At 47.9% G+C, this 14938-nt stretch overlaps 1 protein-coding gene across 5 annotated transcripts in view; it reads right to left on the minus strand.

Moving 5' to 3' along the window:
• Pdzd2 (PDZ domain containing 2) overlaps window positions 1–13993 on the minus strand; it is a 401332-nt gene extending 387339 nt beyond the window's left edge. For all 5 annotated transcript variants that reach the window (XM_023702360.1, XM_023702362.1, XM_023702361.1 and 2 more), the window contains exon 1: window positions 13749–13993. The gene's annotated coding sequence lies outside the window, so the exon portion shown is untranslated. The remainder of the gene's footprint in view (window positions 1–13748) is intronic.
• Between the last annotated feature and the right edge of the window lie 945 nt (window positions 13994–14938).

Here is a 14938-nt window from a genome sequence, read left to right on the forward strand (position 1 = left end):
CCTTCACGATGGCTCTACTGTGATCTCAAACTTTACCAGATGTTCGAGTCATAACATCATGCAGGATATAATCTACATTTAAAAGAATGTTCCATCTATTGTTTTTGACCCCCACCTCATAATCAGCTTAAGATTCGACCCTAGCTTTAGACTACCCACCATTCATATCCCTAACCAAACCCAAGGTGAAGGAGCACAACGTTACATGGCCTGGATTCACTCTGCCCTAGAAATGCCACAGCAAATGCACCCAAGAAGGGCACAGCCACTTCCAAGTCTCCCAAAAAGTAAGGCTCAGGAGACTTACTATGTTCTTAAAACTGTTTCTTCCCTGCCCCAAAGGATCATTAAATAATTTGATACATTTGATAATTCAAAGAGATCTAAACTTTATTCATCTCTCCCATCCATTGAAGAAGTGCAGGTATCTTTTCTCCACGTGGCATGGGCTAAATAAATGAGTTGAGTGAAAAAGAAAGAAAAGTTAGTTTGAGGGCATTGAGGGCAGGCAAAGCATAAGTTCCAGGAGAGAATCAAGTGTCCTGTTGAGAGGAAAAATGCTACTTCCTTTGAGTGTTTGCGGAACTTCCACAGCCTTCAATGGCTTGATGGGAAGCTACCCACCTCCTACCCGCAGGACCACCGTTGTTAGCAGAGCTTTCACACTGGGTCAAAATAAAGATGGGGATTAGCAGTTGAGAAAGAGTTATTTAAAAAAAATAGTAAAGTCAAACCATCCCACTGTGCAGGGTCCAGCAAGGATTTTAACCAGTGGAATTCCAGAAGGCCACCTAGATCCAACCTGAGAACAGTGGTGGGTGGTGATATTCCACTCAAGAACATAAGATTCATTGCAGATTTCATTGTGACTACCCACCTGCTCCTCTTTGATTTATGCTAAAAATAAAGGGGACTACCGATGAGTGACACTTTGCATGCACAACCCTCAGGCAAAGTTCTAGTTACCATAGCAAACCCCACTCACGGCAGCAGAGGTGGGGCACACAATGCTATCAAACGCTCTGCCTGAGTTCTGCTTTGCTACAGGAGAGCGGCTGTATCTGTCAGACACACTACTCAGCCATGATGGGCGTTTCAGTGAGTAAAACCCCAACCAACCTGTGGGCATTCTCACAATGACTACTTGCCAAAAAGAGTGCTGTACTTGGTGTCTGATGTCTACTTACCAATCAATTCTCAAGAAGGACCTTCTCTGTAAAAAAGGGTATAAAGAGGTACACATTTAGTCCCAGCTACTCATGGGGTGGAGGCAGCAGGGGATCATTTGAGCCCAGGAGTTTAAGACTAGCCAGGGCAACACAGTAAAACCTAATCTCAAAAAGAACACACACACCCCAATGAAGGAAAATTTCTACTTTCTCATTCGTCTACTCTATAACTTTTAGGCTCCACACCTGGGAAGAAGTCACGCTGGGATAATTTCCAGAAGAGGAGCTGCATTAGTGTATCCACCAAAAATGGTGAAAGAGAAATGCACCCATCTTTTAGCCAGACATAGTAAGGAGTGTCTTGTTGCCCTCCAATCCAAAAGAAAAGTTCACGTTCTGGCCTAAGGTCCATCAGTTGGGAAGTGGGGTGGAGGAAGGGAAATTTACACTACAGACAATCATTCATTTGTAAAGAAAGCCAGGCCTCAGAGTGCAAATTGATGCTACCTTTGCTTATATGGCTTAGACTCAGTCATCTCTGCCTTCCATTCTCAATGTGGATCAGAAGTTGTTTTGAATCTTAAAAGCACAAAGTAGGCAAAAGGAGAAATTAACTTCTTAGCTCCTGGAGCTTAAGTCTCAGGCCAGACTTTCAGACTAGTACGCTGGAAGCTGAATGTTTCCTCTCTAGGTGTTAACAGTCCCTATCCCAGATTTCTGAGCAGGAAAATGAATTAGAGAGCTCAGCGCTCTGCAGGATCCTGGGCGATTCCTGCTTCTCAGAGATTTTGTATGGACTCTGGGTGAGAACACAGGTTTAGGAGACAAAGAGGTCCAGATTCAAATTTTTGTTCCAACTCCAAAATCATGTAAAACCTCAGACAGGTCACTTGAACTTTCTCAGCCTGTTTCCTCATCTGAAGAATACAGGTAAGCGGGAACAGTGCTCTCTCTGCTCAGCAGCTACTTATTCAGTGCCTACTATATATCAGGTATTGTTGTGGGAACCTGAGGTACATGAACAAAACAAAGCAATGTAAGCTTCATTAATGGTGCTGCTATTTATTGAGAACTAGGGAGAAGAGAAGAAAGATCTTAAGACCTTCATTCAGTCAAGATCATTAGGTAAATCCCAAAGGTGAGACAGAAAATAAAAAAATAAATAAAGAGCTCTATATAGTCAAAGAAAATAGGTACAAGGCATATGAGAGTTCTGGAGCTGCCATTTTAGGTAATAGGTTTGTGGAGAGGGTAGCTGTCGTGAGCTGAGGGAAGCAGCTGCCCAGGAAGGGCCCTGAGGGGAGATGGAAGTTGGGGTGCTCCAGGACATGCAGGACAGCAAGGGGCCATGAGAGAAGAAGGCACAGAAGTGGGCCGGAGCTGAATCATATCAAAATAGCAATGAGAAATCAGCAGTTTTAAGCTGAGAAATGATGTGATTTGAACTCTATTTTTAAAAGACTTTTCTAGATAGAGAGACAGATAAATAAAAAGGTGGAGCATGGGAATATGTAGAAAGAGAAACTTCACTGTACAATGCTGCAAAGGTGGGTTTATGTCATTACTTACAGAAGGTACAACACCGAGAGCAAGCACTATGGGCTTCGAAGGATAAAAAGGCATTGATAAGCATCTCATTTGCAGCAGATGTACCACTTAGATAAGAAGGTTGAGGTGGGAAATCTCAGTACTTTCCTCTCAATTTGGTTGTAGACCTGACATTGCTCTAGATAGACTCGTCTTAAAAGGAAAAACAAAAAAAACTTCTCTGGCTTCTCTAAGGAGAAAAGACTTAGGGTCAAAAATGTACACAGAGGACCCATTTAAAAGACAATTGCAGCAAGGGTCAAAGAGATCACAGTGATTTTAACCAAAATAGCCACCATGAAGGTGGGGAGCAGGATGTGGAAGAAAAATCAAGAGTGTTTCTAGGTTTAAGGAGGGTGAACCTTTGGGAGGGTGGTGGTGCTATTTGTTAAGAATTAAGGGGAAGATGGGTACAACTAGCTTGAAGGGGAAATAGCACTTTGGCCATGTTTGGCTTAAGGTAACACAACACAACCATCTAGACTCTTGAGGTGGGCAGTAGGGCAGGAGTCTGGAACGCAGTGAAGAGGCCAAGGGTAGAGGCACAAATTTGGAAGGCAGTAGAACAGAGATGGCAGATCAGATCTTGAGAGCTGTCTCCTGGAAGAACAGTCAGAGAGGAGGACCCAAGGTCATGTCCTGAGGCAGTGTTTTATTATACTTATAACACATTAGGAACAAGAATGTTAGCCTTCTATTCGTTTACTCTCTCATACCATAAATAATCAATGAGCAAATTTACTGAACAGTAGTAGAAAATAGGCATCAAGAATGCAAGCTGTAAATGCCCATGGTGGCAAATGCCTGTAATCCCAGCACTTGGGGGCTGAGGCAGAAGCACTGTACAACCCACAAGGCCAGTCTGGACTACATAGTGAGTTCAAGGCCAGCCTGAACTACATAGAGATACCCTGTCTCAAGAAACCCAAAAAGAATGTAGGCTGTACATTTGAATCCCAGTTCCATCAAATCCTAGCTGTAAAACTTCAGACTTTGCTTAACCACATTGACTGCACTGCTGTTCCTCCATCTGCAAAAGGTGATGTAATGGATTCAGCAGAGGCTCCCAGAAAGACCTGGCTGCATCCCAGGACCTGTGGATGTGACCTTATTTAGCAAAAGGGTCTTGGCTGACTTAATCACATTAAGAAAATCTTTACATGTGATCATCTTTGATTATCTGGATATCTCCAAATTCAATAATAAAAGTGCTTAGAAAAAACACACAACGTGAAGATGCACAGACAAGGGAAGACACAAAAGAAGGCAGTGTGAAGTCACAGCCAGAGAATGGGTGAGGCAGCCCCAAAGGGTGGCGACAGTGACCGAAGGCTGGAAGAGGCGAGGATCTCCCCTCCATCCTTTGGAGGGACGATGGCCCTGCCCCCAGCTCCACTGCAGACTTCTGAGCACCAGCTCTGTGACAAAATACATTTATTTTCTCTATTTTATGAAAAACTAAAATAAAAATTTTCTAGCCAAATAGTAAGAGAATAACAATGGTTATTATACCATGTATCTTAGTCTGCAAAGTAGTTGCTTAGTGCAAGACATAAACCAAAGATTCTTACAAAAAAAGAAATGGATAATAAAGCAAACTTTCTTTTCAACATTCTAAGATAAACTAGTCATATAAATGAAACCAATTAGCATATATATTTAAATATTTTAGAATTTCTCCCTACTTCCTATTTATCTCATGTCTACTTTTTTCTTTACATATATGAGGAACTATACATTATATATTATAAAGTATACTACATATAAGGTATATATCATAAAGTATATATATATATATATATATATATATATATACTCATTTATGAGAAATCATGCAATCTTTGAGCTGTGTGTCTGGCCTACTTACCATTATACTCTCCAGTCTCATTCATTTACCTACAAATGCTTGACTTTTTTTTCTTTACTGCAGTGTAGTATTCCATTGCATATGGATACTCTTAAGACATTGTTGGTGGAGATACAATATAACCACTTTGGAAATTAGTGTAGACATTCCGAAAAAAAAAAAAAAAAAAACACCAGAAATTCCAATTGACCTAGCTATCCTCCTAGATATAGTCCCAAAAGAGTTAAAATCATCATATTACAGAGACAAACAGACCACAGAACTAGCATATACCGCATGTCCATTGACTGGTGAAATGAGAGAGTAAATTTCATTGCTTTAACGTGTTCACAGTGCGGCTGTCAGTCATGTGCTTCACTGCCAAGTGGCCTGAGCCACAGGTGCTGCACCGCATGACGGTCCCACTGAGAGGCAGGCTATTAATTTCATTAGCAAAAAGACTGATAAAAGTGATTAGATCTATTGGTACCACCAGTAGTACAAGCCACTCACTGGGAACGTTGTGTGTACCTCTGGTGGCTCAAGTTAGTGAGGTGCTAAGCCACATTTGTGCTAATCTGTTATGGCAGCCATAGGACTAATAAAGATATGCACCTCATGGGTTATGACAATTAAATGAATTAATATACACAACACATTCAGAACAGTGCCAGCCCAGTAGTGAACACTGAAGCCATCTTAGTTTTTACTCCTGTGCTGGATTCCAAAGAGCACAGGAAAAGGCAGAAAAATCTTCCAGGATACTCAGGATAAATATGAGAATCAGGAAGCTGGGTAAGCGAGGGACCAGAAGTTGGAAAGTGATCAGGGCCCGTGTGCACCTTCCAGGTGTCCAGGTGGCTAGCTGCCGCCCACAGCAGGCACCAACAGCAAAATCAATCAGTCTTACATCTGTCCAGGTTTTCAGAGATGAGCAGCAGCTCCAGAGAGGGGTTAACACAATCCTTCCCGCTACCTTCTCCTCTTCACACCATCTCATTTCTGCCCTCTCAGGAGAGCCCATGCTGATGAGGACATTTGAAGCGCATTTTCCGGGTTCAGCTGCCTCTTCTTTCAGCCTAATGATATTGGGAATAACAGTGACCAGGGCGGGGTAGGAGCGAGCGAGCCAGCGAGCGAGTGAGCGAGCGAGGGAGCGGGTGGTGGTGGAGTGCACAGCGAAGCTATGCCAACTGGAATGTGGGGTGACTTTGTAATAATATGTGTATGGCTGCTTTAGCCCTGGAAGTTAATTTTCTTCACCAGGAGACCTCTTATAGTGCAATCTAGTTTTACCCCAAATCTATAAAACACCCTATGCCAAAATGGGGAGTCCCGTTGAAACCCCGCTGAAATCAGACATTTCACAAGTGTCCACCAGCCAACACCCAAACGCGGTTTTTTTTTTTTTTAACATTTATTTATTGTGTGTGTGTGTGTGTGTGTGTGTGTGGCCAGCTCAGCCCACCAGGGGGCAGGCTGGCTGGCATGTGGTGCTGGGGGATCGAACCGCGGTCCCTGTACTTTGCCAAGCTTGTTCCAAGTAGGTGCTTTAGACCACTGAGCCATCTCTCCAGCCCCCAAATGCAGTTTTTATTGACATCTTATTTCATTAAACTCAGCTTGGCGGGCTCTCATCTTCTTCAGCGCAGAAACATACATATTGCAACTCTTGGAGAGAGCTTGGGACTGTCCCTGGTCACCTGTGCGCAAACCCAAGTCCTGTCAGGAACAACCTAACGTTCATGGCACAGAGGGGGGGTCAGGCTGCTAAAGACACTCTTGGTGGCCAAATTGCCCGAACTTCTCAGCGCTGAGGGCCGCTCCTGGGTGGCACACTTGTGTACGCCAACCCACGCTACTACAGCTAATCTAAAACACGCTTGTATCTCTGCGCTCCAGGGCAGCCTTCTAGAATACTGGGATCATGGTAACATCCGGGGATCTTTAGGCAGGATGAGCTAGGATGGCCTCTGCAGAAAGGGACAAGATTTTGGTGTTTCTTCTCTGCTCTAGGTTGTCTAGGAAAGCTGCTAGAGCCAGACAGGTGCCCTAGAGCTCAAAACTCCCTGGCGCTTGACCCCTCCCACCTGCTCCCTGCCTTCCTCCCCCTACTAATACACCGCGATCCAAAGCTGTCCTCTTTGCCACCCTCCTCCCAGCTTAGGCAGAATCCAGCTGGGGAACTGACTTCGGCTTTCCACAGAACCAAGTATGTCCCCTGCTCATGGTAGGAATTCTACTCTGCATTGTGTGAATACCATCTTTATTTTTAGCAAAGCAGGAGGATCGCTCCTCTGAGGCCAGGACAACAGGGTATGTGTGTTTTATCTTGGATGATTTGGTTGAGGTGGCAGAGTGAAGTCTAGTGCTTGCTAAGCCAAGTACGGGAGGTGTCAGAGTGTTGATAAAATGAGGCCAGGCGTGGCTGGGCTCACGTCCATTTCCACTCCTGCCAAGCACCTCAAAGGACCAAGTCTGGGGAGCCATTCCATTAAATGTACCACAGAAGTTCCTCCTCAGCAAGCCGCCACAGCACCATAGATCCTATCTGGAAAGAGCTAAATTTACTGCAACCTAAAGGCAAGTGATTGGATTATACTCTTTCAAGGATTTGCAGATCCTTAGGAGTTTGTGGTTTTAATTTTTAACCCCTTGTGGGCATCTTGACATTTCAGACCCCTTCAGACAGCAACGCTCCCCCCATACCCTGCTACATCTCACGCTTACAACAATCCCACGTGCAAAATGAGTCTACTTTTTCCGCAAAGTCGCGCCTCGACGCTGCTTCTCCATAACCTCTTCGTGTGTCCCGGAGCGCTTGTTGGGCCACAGAGACAGTCAGCAGCCTAAAAGCGAGTAACTGAAGGGTAACTTCATGGGCCGGATGTTCGCCACTCTCTGGCTTCATCAGGCTGTGCACAGAGAGAGCTACGAATCTGAAGATTCGGATTTTCTGCAAGTCAATACTCAGAATGCATTCCGGGAAGTGAAGCAGGCATAGAGCAGCCAGGCCCTCTCAGGACAGGGACTGAGCACGCGCAGAGGAGGTGTCACTGGCATCTGCAAGAGGCCCCAGCCAGGCCAGCCTCTTCCCACCACTGGAGTGACTTCACGGACAAATGCTCCTCTCTGAACACTCGGTGTCCTAGCAAGCCCTCCCTGGGCTCCTTAATCATTCCACAAAGGGCCTCTTCAACCACCGAGTTTCCAAGCCGTGAGTGCTATCTCTAGTGCTTTCTGGACACATTTGTCAACAGAATGTAGAACTCTAACACACAATCAGAATGAATCAAACGACCCAGCTGGCTCCAAGTCCTCCCTCTGCCCAGAATCCATGGCAAATGCATTCTTCCCCAAATCTACCTTCCCTCCCCACCCATTTCTAGAATATGGATAATAGGAGATGAAAAGATTAAAAGTTGCAAATGCCATAAAAGGATCTATCACGGTATACAACCTATAGATAAGTCCAAGAACAACATAATCTAGACATAAAACTCTTCTATTTCCTTAAAAAAATATTCTATACATTTTGAAACTATATTGTTTAGTAAATAAAGTCAATTGCCCCTTTTCCCTCCTTTCTTCACTCATGAGAGTATTTGTTTTATCGCTCTACCTATAACAGAAGACACATTAATAAAGCCCAGGGGATATGCAGATGTTTAATTCTTCCTCACCCATCTGCATCGTGCACAGCTGGCAGCAAAAGATGATAAAGTGCAGGTTGTGATTCTAGCTCTGCTTGGCAAATGGGGCCGGCTCCCTGCGTTCCTTGGCTCCAAGCTTCCTCGGATGCAGGAACCGAGAAGTATGACCACAGTGTCCCCGTCCAGACCACAGTGGCAGGGGAAATCACCCAGGCTTTTCCTGCTCAGAGCCCCACAACTGTCTTTGCATAAGAGGGAAGTGAAATACAGATGTCACCAGTGCAACAAGCTGAGATGAACAGCAGGCAGACTGAGAGATTCCTTAAGGTGGGAACAGGGAAGCCAGACGGCTGAGAAGGTCCAAAGCTGGTCAACCAAAGCTGAAGGAAAGCCTGGGTGGATCTGCTGGAAAGGCCTGCTTTCTTTTTTTTTTTTTTTTCTCATTAAACTTTTTTTTAATGGGTCTCAAAACTTTGTGACCGATTTTTGGTCAAGTTGTTTCCATTAAAAAGTATTGATTTGAGGGGGCCTGGCCCTAGCTCAGTTCTTTAAGTGGCTGCTTCCACAAAGCTGTCAGCCTCAGGTTGCTGGAGTTCGATCTCCACAACACTCCAGCCAGCCAAAGCACCCCTGAGGGCATTCGGAGCAAAAAAAAAAAAACAAAAAAAAACAAACCAAAAAAAGTATTGATTTGAAAAACTAATAATTTAAAAACTGCCACACACACACATACACTCAAATAGATGGTCCACAAAACATTATCCTTTCCTTCTGAAGGTTTTACGGTACTTTGGACAAGGCCTGCCTCCTACGAGCAGGGCCTCTCCCTGACTCCCTGACATAGGTGAGAGGCTTACTCACTGTTCACCATGCTATTCCGAAGGACCCCTGCATGCCAGATGCCGTCTTTGGGGGACTCACACACACACCCCAGCACCTCTCTGGACCCTTCCGAGGAACAGTTCTGAAGCAGCCATTGTACCCATTTTACCCAGGAGCAAATGAAGCCTCTGAAACTCCAGTGCTCAGCCAGCAAAGGGCTCTCTGCACTGCCTGGATCCCAGCCGTCCAGAGCCCTTCCCATCCCTCTTGGTGGCCACCAAAGGTGCACAGGGCTGCAGGCACCTCCTTGAGCAGCAGCTGTCCCACAGCCTCTCCACCACACCCCAGCCTCACTGAGTGCCTTCCTCGGTCTCAGCAGTTGCCCTCTCTTTCGGGCAGACCCCACCATCCCCTTAGCTCCTTTCCTGGTGCTGGACTGTGGCTCGCTCTCTCCAGTGCCACCCACAGCCCCTGCTTCCCTCCAGCCCCCCAAGGAAGGCAGATGTCAGAACTTCCTTCCCTGCACTTGCTCTTGAGGGTCTCTGGCCCTCCCCACCCCAGCACCCCTTTTCTGGCTTCTCCATTCTCTGCACTTCTCTTTTGCCTGGGAGGGAACACTGGGGGAATCTCCTGAGTGAGCCTCCCTCAAGGCTCCTGCCTACCCCAGATGCTTGGGGTGGTCCGTAGCTGGCTCATGTCTGGACCCCGCTCACCATCTTGCTCATCACTTTCTCCCTTATCCCTTGGGATCTGGCTCCACAATCATCCTTCACAGGCCCTTCCCAGTCTGTCATCAGCCTTCTCCTTCCATCCCTCTGGATGTCAGCTCTTCTTTTAGACTTTCCTGCCTGATCAGCTGTCTACCTGCCTCCCTCAAGGGCTTGTCTGGTTCACTCTCCCTGTCTCTGAAATAGAACCTGTCCTACTTGGAACTGTGGGGACACTTCTATTCTTATTTTTTATTATTTATTTATTTATTTATTTATTATTATTTTGAGACAGGGTCTCACTATGCAGCTCAGGTCAGCCTTGAAGTCAGTACAGAGCCCAGATTAGCCTTGAATTCACAGTGATCCTCCTGCATCAGCCTCTGGAGTTCTGGGAACTCAGGTGTGCACCACCATGCCCAGCTATGGGGACACTTTTGAAGATAGAAAAAAGAGGTTAAAACTGTTGCATCTCCAAGTTTGTGCTCAAAGAGATGCACCTCTCTTTGCCTGTGGTACAGATCTTCTACGGGCTCACCTTTCTTGGGTTTTCTTTTCTTGTGGTCGCCCTGAGATGCACGTGGGGCCATGTCTGGAGGGGGATGTTCCCTACCACTGTGGTCTGAGTCACTTAAACCCAGGCAATCTAGACCAAGGTGGTAACCCCAGCTGTGTAATACTGTCCAGCCCATGAGGCCTGCAGCCTCCAAGTCGGGGTCCAGATAATACCCTCAAGAACAATGAGCCTGGGATGTTTTGCCCTGTCTCTCTTCCTTTCTAACCTGGGGACGATGATAGGCAACTGTTCCAGGATTATTTGAACCTGAATATGATAAGGTCCTAGAGTGATAAGCCCAGGGAAGCTTGATAAGGATGCTCAAAAAATAAATAAATAAAAAGAAATTAAATTAAATTTAAAAAAGGGGCCAGGGAGATGGCTCAGTTAGAGTAAGCACTTGCCCGGCAAGCACAAGGGCCTGAGTTCAACACCCCCCACTTCTGCCAAACAAACAAACAAACAAACAAACAAAAAGATAAGCATGCTCACAGGGGACTGCAGGAACAGAGATGGGGTTAAAGGAGAAATGCTCCTCACCTCCTGGAGAGCAGCGCAGAGTCACCGCAAAGGAAGTGGCCATTAAGCTGGATCCTGAAGAATAATCAGTTTATCAGGATAATGAGGAAAAGAGATTCTAGGAGCCAATCCCTACCACAGCCAACTAAGAAAAATAGCTTTGGAAAGTCACAAATCATGGTAGATCATGAGGTCTATGCCTCCTGTCTATATGAATCTGTGTGTGTGTGTGTGTGTGTGTGTGTGTATGTGTGTGTGCTGTGTGTCTGTGTGTGCTGTGTGATAAATCAAAAGAGTGCATAGAATTTGTAATTTATCCACAGGAAGCCACCGATAGATTTTACAAGGAGAAGCAATGAAAACCGAGGATGAGAACTATCCAAGGATTGCCCCAGCTTACTGGCTTGTCAACTGTAAAATCCCCGAACTCCCTATTTTAGTCCATGTACGTATGCCCATAACCTGCAGCTGCTTTTAGTTTCTGCTGTCCACCTCAGACTAAAGGCTGCGCTTGGAGGCTATTTCTGACAAGTCTTCGCCTTCTTCCTAGCCACTGCCTGCCCCCAGCTCAATCTCCACTGTCTCCCAAACCATCTTGCTGAAATAATCTTCTCACTGGGCTCCTGGCTCCTGACACTTTCTGCAAGAGCAAAAGTACACAGCCTGACAGTGTGTACCTCGCTGACCTACTGACTGGAAAAACTCCGCTCTTCCTCTCCTTAGCTCAGCCTTCTGCCCCACGGAAACCCAAAAGGTTTAGTCCTAACTCAGGACCAACCTTTTAGCGCCTATCTCTTATGCCTAGGACCTCTTCCACAAAGGCTGTCAGATCCTCTTAGTTGAAAGCAACTGCGTTTAGCTACTGACGTCACTGATCCCTACAATGTCAGCTACTTGGAAGGCTGAAGCAGGAGTATTACAAGTTTGAAACCAGCATGGACAATTTAAGGAAAGCGCATCTGTGCTCGCTTCGGCAGCACATATACTAAAATTGGAAAGCGCATCTAAAAAAAATAAATAAAATAATAATAATAATAGGTTAGAGATGCAGATTAGAACTCTGAGTTTAGTCCCCAGCACTAAGAAGAAAAAAAAGTGTCTTCCTCCATATGCCCCAAATGCTTTATTTGCGCCGCACATTGGTTACTTTATTCATCCAGTTATTCCTTCATTCTTTTATCCAATCAGCAAGAGCCCCTACTACATGCCTCGGTGCACCGGTTTCCATCACGGCTTTCCATAGATTCCTCTTGCTTTTCCCGCCAGGCCGACACCCTGGCAGCAGGGTGTGTGCCTCTCACCTACGCACATCCCCGGGAAGCTCTAGGCCCAGCAAACCACAGGTGCTCCAAAAATAAAATGATTGAAATGAATAGGGAAATTATGATAAGCTTCCTTAAATAGTAAACTGTGGTAAGTGCATGCGAAATCAATTTCAACGATAGATTTAAAATATGATTCAATATTTTTCCACGAACATATTAACTATGTCTAGGGAGGTGCATTTACAGCCTCTACATGATTCTGGCGCTTCCTCTTCCAGCACCGCCCCCCCCCAGCCTATACCCCTCCAACATACCAACTCCCCAGCACGATGGGGTTTTTATAGGAGCAGCCGCTCTTGGCCCACCCTAATGAAGGAAGTGTTGATGAAGCCAGGGGTGTGTTCTGAGGCAGTCTATTCTATCCCCCCCGCAGGCTGGCAGCCCTCCCACACTGCACCTCTAAACTGCACTACCTACTTCACTCCCACCCACAATCCCAGACCGGACAAGCTCGCCCAGTAGGAAAAGCAGGGCCCTGATGCCCAAGCCCCCCGCAGGCTAGATGTGGGAGACCTCCGTGGAGGAGACTTGTGGTCCAGGGCAGCCAGCGCAGATCCCTTTCTGCTGACACTGAGACCATCTCCATAGCTTCATCATGGATTCTCAAGGGAAGAACACTGCAATAGTCTCTACTGGGAGGCAGGGGTGGGGGGTGGGGGTAAGAGGCTGGACCTGCAGGATTCAGCATGGCCCACCCTCCCGCCAAAGGGAGGTCTGGCCTCAGGACTGCCCTTGAGCCTGCCATTCTTGGCTCTGCCACCAGCCCAGGCTAGACCCCGTGCTCTTCACACCCCAGTGTCCCTTATCAAGGTCTCTTCTGCTTGGACAGGCTGTTGAGGACAGCTTCCTGGCAAACTCCCGCCAGGGGTCCTGGATCTTTCCCCTACTGAATTCAGCCTCGCGCTTTAATGGATTATTCAAGGATCAAGGAAGACTGGCAGCCCAAAGCTTTAAAATGTAAATGCAAATCTGAAGTTAGGGGAGGGACCAGGTTTTAGGAAGAATTCGACTTCAGAGGGAAAAATTTCCCTACTGGAACCTTCTCCATCTCCCCAGCAGATGCCAGCGCCGGACCCAAAGCTGCCCTTGCGCCCCGCGCGCCCCCTCCACTCCCTTGCCCGGCTCACCTCTTCGCGCCAGGAGGGAGCTAGGGACGCAGAAGCACGGGAGGATGTGCCCGAGACGGTACCCGAGGCCGGAGTACCTGAACCAGCCCATTCGGCGGAGGAGGGGACTGGACAACCACCCCGGTATAAGCAATGCTGACCCTGTCATCAATGTCCCCAGCAGTGTGTCTCTGGTTGTCCCACGGTCACGACCCCGCTCTGTACAGCCAGTTCCTCTCCCCACCCCTCACCTCCGACCCGATGGAAGAGGAGTTTGTACCACCCAATGCGGGACCCGGTCCGTGCGCCCCACTCACCTTGCAGGGGCTGGGGGTCCCGCGCCCGGTTTGTCACTGAACTTTCCCCTGCGCATCCACACGGTCTCGGCGTGCCAAGCTCCCCGCGCCCCGCGCCCACCCGAGCCCCACGTCCCGGCTGCCGCGGGACTGTGGCTTCACCTGCTCGCTGCTCGGCGGAGGCTCCCGCTGCTCTCCGCGCGCAGACCCAGGCGCCGCCCGGCGGTCCCCGCGCAGCGGCTGCCTCGGCGCCTGCCAGGAGCTGCGGCGTCGTGGTTCACCCGCAGCCGCCGGAGGCGCGATCCCAGCCCTCTCGGCTCTGCCCGCTGCTCTGGTGGCGTCCGCGGCAGCCTCCCTCCCGCGTTCCCTGGCCGAGGCTAGCACGCGTCGGCACTGGGAGTCGGCTCCTCGCAGGCAGCGCCGGGGATCCTCCGAGCCTCCAGGATGGGCGGGGATTCCCTCCCTCCGTTTGATTCGAGGGGCGGGAACTCCCTTCCTGGAGTGACAGGGATGGGGGCGGGGATTCCCCCGCAGGAAGGACAAGGTGGGCGGGGATTCCCCGGAGCGAGCCTCTGGGCTGGCAGGACGTCTCTCCCGGTGAACTAGCTGTTCTGGTGAGCCTGCTGCTTAAACCTGCGGATCTTGGGAGAAAATGATCCAGGGAGAAAGTGGCTCTAAATTCCAAGCAGGCGGGCCTTGGGGCGCCACCTAGGTGCAAGTGTGAGAGCTAGAGGACTTGAAGTTGCTTTTGCATGGCATTTTACACAGATAGCATCCAAAAAATGCCCATTACCTTATCAAAGAATGGGGTGGAGAGGATAGGGAGATAAGACAAGGGCGAAGCCCCAGCCCCACCCCAAGTTACCCTTGGCGTCTGGTCCTTAGATACTAAAATTAATTTAGCACTGGCTCGAGAATTTCTGGAGAGGGACCTCTTGCCCCCTGACGCTGCTCGATCTCCCAGTGAAGAAGGCCAGAGAGGGAATCCCCGGGCGGGGTGGTGCTTACGGAGCCCGAGAGCGATAGCTGGGCACTCCGCTGAGAGGACCTTGCGCACCAGTACCTGGCGCCCTTGGCCTTGGTCCAGGTCACTCGAGGAACAGAAGCCCCACGATTTTCGGATTCTTCCAGTGGATTTTCAGGAAGGCCTTCAAATATTTTTGGTTTTTTTTTCTTGTCATCCTTGTCATTCTGCCTACCCCAGGGAGAGGACGATAAGAACATAATAGGGAGACTGCGTAGCTCTGCAAATTAAGCTCTCTTAAGAGGAAGGAGCTGGTCTTTTTCGAGTGTTAGAAGATAAGAGTAAAAACATATGAAAAATTACAAAACTTGGAATAATGAATGGTTGA

The sequence above is a fragment of the Octodon degus genome, unplaced genomic scaffold, assembly GCF_000260255.1.
Source record: "Octodon degus isolate 3935 unplaced genomic scaffold, OctDeg1.0 scaffold00149, whole genome shotgun sequence".
Lineage (NCBI taxonomy): Eukaryota > Metazoa > Chordata > Mammalia > Rodentia > Octodontidae > Octodon > Octodon degus.